Source organism: Wyeomyia smithii, chromosome 2 (genome assembly GCF_029784165.1).
Source record: "Wyeomyia smithii strain HCP4-BCI-WySm-NY-G18 chromosome 2, ASM2978416v1, whole genome shotgun sequence".
Taxonomy (NCBI): domain Eukaryota; kingdom Metazoa; phylum Arthropoda; class Insecta; order Diptera; family Culicidae; genus Wyeomyia; species Wyeomyia smithii.
Genome location: NC_073695.1, coordinates 240,801,948 through 240,805,643, shown reverse-complemented (window position 1 = coordinate 240,805,643; position 3,696 = coordinate 240,801,948).

Below are 3,696 nucleotides of genomic sequence, written 5' to 3'. Positions count from 1 at the left end.
CTGCAAAAAAGTTTTTTTTAGAAAATCCTACAATGTACCACATTATTTGAAATTGTGAAGCATTGATTAAAAAACTGACTTTTACATTGTCCCTATCCGAATTTTCAGTTTACTTAAAGTGATAAAACAGTGTGACAATATCATAACTGACCATCTTCCCACGGAGAGAAATCAGGTTTAACCTTCATAAAATGGTCTCCAAACTCTTTTTAATAAACTGGTCGTCAGAATAAAAATAAGTGCATTCCAATAGCTCAAACCGGAAAATAATGGAAGATTATAGCTATTCAACCATTCCTATGAATTTTGGTGCTCCTAGCCATTACCAAAACGCGACAACTCACGTGAGAGTGTTGCACAGATATTGCTCGCTGGGTTCGTCGCTTCAACGTTATTTTTACGAGAAAATTCATTTAAGTCTCTGAAAAAACGGTAATGGCACAGAACAGATATGCAACTTCGAACAAAACTCTGCCGCAAATCTGCTCCAATAGTTTGAACATGCAATAAACATCTATTCATATTTTGCTTCCATTTTCAGACAAAAAGGTAATCTTGAATCTATCAAATCAAGTTAATACAGGACCAAATTCAAGAGATTTTTGAGCGGAAATTCAGTAACCTTTTACAATCAACAGGTATGAATGGTTTAAGTGTTATGAAACTTTGAGTGTAAAATGCGTCCTATCCACCGCTAGATGTCGATACTTAAAATAAAGAGATTTTGTCTCGTTTTTGGTTCTTCAGTTGAAAAAATGTGGTAATGGCCAGGGACATCAAAATTCACAGGGATGGTTGAATAGCTATAATCTTCCATTTTTTCCGGTTTGAGCTTTTGGAGTGCACCTGTGTTGACCAGTGTTATAGATCTATTTTCTAACCAGCATTAACAGATTATTATTTCCATATTTTTGGTATCGTTCTTAAAATGTAATCAATATGGATATTTCTGGAAAGAAGTTTCGAAACGTTTTCTCACGAGTAACATCGAGTAAGTTTTACTAGAGAGTTATGAAATGAGAAACCGATGACAGAGTATGGAAAACCGGTAAATGATGAAAAGGGGTGTATTACAAACGGATGCTGGGAAATTATTTCCTCTCTTTGCAACGTAACTCCATTCGCAAGCATCTGAAATCACAGCAGCCCTCGCAGAAGGTGAAAGGCGGCTGCGAAATTGAAAAAGCAAGTATTGTCGGGACATTTCAGCGGCAAACAGATGCTAGAGATGTACGGAGTTTAGCACACTTCGAGTTAGTGGAGGCTTTGTGTTCAGTGAATGGTCCGCTACATAAACTGGGCCATTCAAAACTGCGTGAGTACTTGCAACCCAATGTCAAAAACCTTGAACAGCTTCCAAATTAATCTCACTTCCGGAAAGAGTATTGTCCAAAAGTGTTTGAGCAAAACCAAAAAAAAAACTTTAAGAACGAGTTAAAAGCGCACCAACAGTTGCCAAAATTACCAATGAAGCCAGTGATTCACAAGACCGATTTGTACTTCATGTAATATTGGTATCCTTTCTGTTACGACTTCTGAGCAAGTAAAGTACACAAAATACTAATTCACGGTGCACAGATTGCTGACCACTTTTCGGTTCCGATAGGACAGCTCTCGGAAGAAGCGCAGGAAGTATTGAACAAAATTATACGGGAAACACGTGAACATCAACATATGGCTATTTTCAGCAAAAGACTACAAATATCTTTACAACAAATAAAAATATCAAACCAATATATTCTACACAAGTGCGAGGTTTAGCAGAATGAACAAAATCTATGAACATCTTGAATTGTTTCGACGATTACAGAAAAGTTATGAGCTTGAGCTTGAGCTTGATTGATCACCACCGGTTGCCACTTCGTTACTGACCAGGATCGACTGGAATTGTACATGGAATTTATCAATTATTGCTTGGGATTTTCAGTTATTCGATGTGCATCTCCAATGATCCCTGCATGCTGATCAGTACCGACGCCTGCCGGTCCAGAACGTAGATCAAAGGAAGGAAGGAAAGGAAAGTTAGTTCGATACGTGTTGCTACTAGAGAGCCGGATATACTCCTGCACAGTCCACAAGCATCACGGGTATGGAGGAGATTTGTGTTAGTGTGTTTGTCGCATTCCTTTTCGAAATTTAACCGTGTGTAGTGTATTGCGATTCTAATTCTACCGACTGCGAGAGAGCGACGACGCGCGCGTTCGTCTACCCAAAACCCAACCCCAGAGACGTACAAATGAGTGAAGGGTATGTGTGTATCGCGGTTCTATCGATGCAAGAGCAAAGTTATTTCAGAAGCATATAAATGTTCTCTATTTCTAGGTGATTCGTACCAAGTGAGGGGGTGGTGATGGTGGTGATAAGGGAGCCCGAGAATTAACCCATGCTTAAGTCCTTTGATAATCAAAAATGGCCTGCTTATAACAAGATTCGAACTCACGACCATCTGCTTATCAAGGCGGACTCTGTAACCTTGTGGCTACCAGCTCCCTTTCGACGATTACAGAAAAAGTTATGGACGAAAAACTAATTTTGGGGAGTGTTCCTCGTAAAACTCTATTTCGTCATATCAGACGTACAGATAGAAGATTACAGTGTTCAGCAATTCTTTTTCTTATAGATTTTCCTACAACTTTGCTGAAGAAAGCAATCTGGTATTTTGAAAATTAGAAAAAATGAATTTTATATCTAACTACTAGGGGGATTGATCAAAAAACCGAAAACGCCACAAGAAAAGCCTTGTTATATGGAAAAACTTGCTGGAGACACTGGGTACATAAAATCAATATTTCACAATCCAATCTAAAACGATCAAGATTTTTCGAGTTCAGACCAGTGCACAATGGTCCAGAAACCAAGTTAAGGGGGAAATTTGGGTCTAGAGCTCTATAGCAACATTTTAGAGAAAAACTTTCTTCTACAAAGTTGTTACATATGATAAAACGCTTATTGAAAAATTATTAAAAATTAGGGTGACCAACATTTTCGATGCAATCAAGTATCTAACTTTTTTATCTTTGTATATAGAAATAAAATTTGTTCTACGATGTTGCAGCACTCTAACTTTTTTATTTCAAGTTTCATCTCAAAACTGTCTCTGAACGACTTTTAGAACTTTTTTTGAGAAATAGTTTGCAATGCTGATATCGTAAATATCTCAATTTTACTCAAAGTTATTAATATTTTTCATCAAAATATATGCGTTTTTCATTTGTATGTCATTTTTTTTGGTGCAAACATAATAAATATCTCTTGGTCTCTTTTTGAAGGGCATACTTGACTCTATAAATAAAGGAATTTTTAAAAATATGTTATTTTTTGAATTTGAGTAAATTCAATTTAAAAACAAGACAAAAATTCCAGTAATTTTATACATTATGCATATAATAACACCTAGATTTATTTTTTGGTATAGACCCAAAAAACACATAAAACTTGGAGAAAGTTCACTAATACCGAAAATAATTATGACAACAAATCTGCCGCTCATAGCAAGTCCGTCCCATTTGCGTTTTGGTGCTGATGAGAAAACAGCAAATGAAAATTGTAACGCTTTAGGTGAAATTTTGCACTCAAATGCTTTTTCAATCAAGACCATCAACAGAATTTAGTACTGCAATGACAATCTAACACTTCTGCATCATGAAGCATAAACACCAAAATTTGATTAAAATTTGTTGAGAATCATAAGCTGGG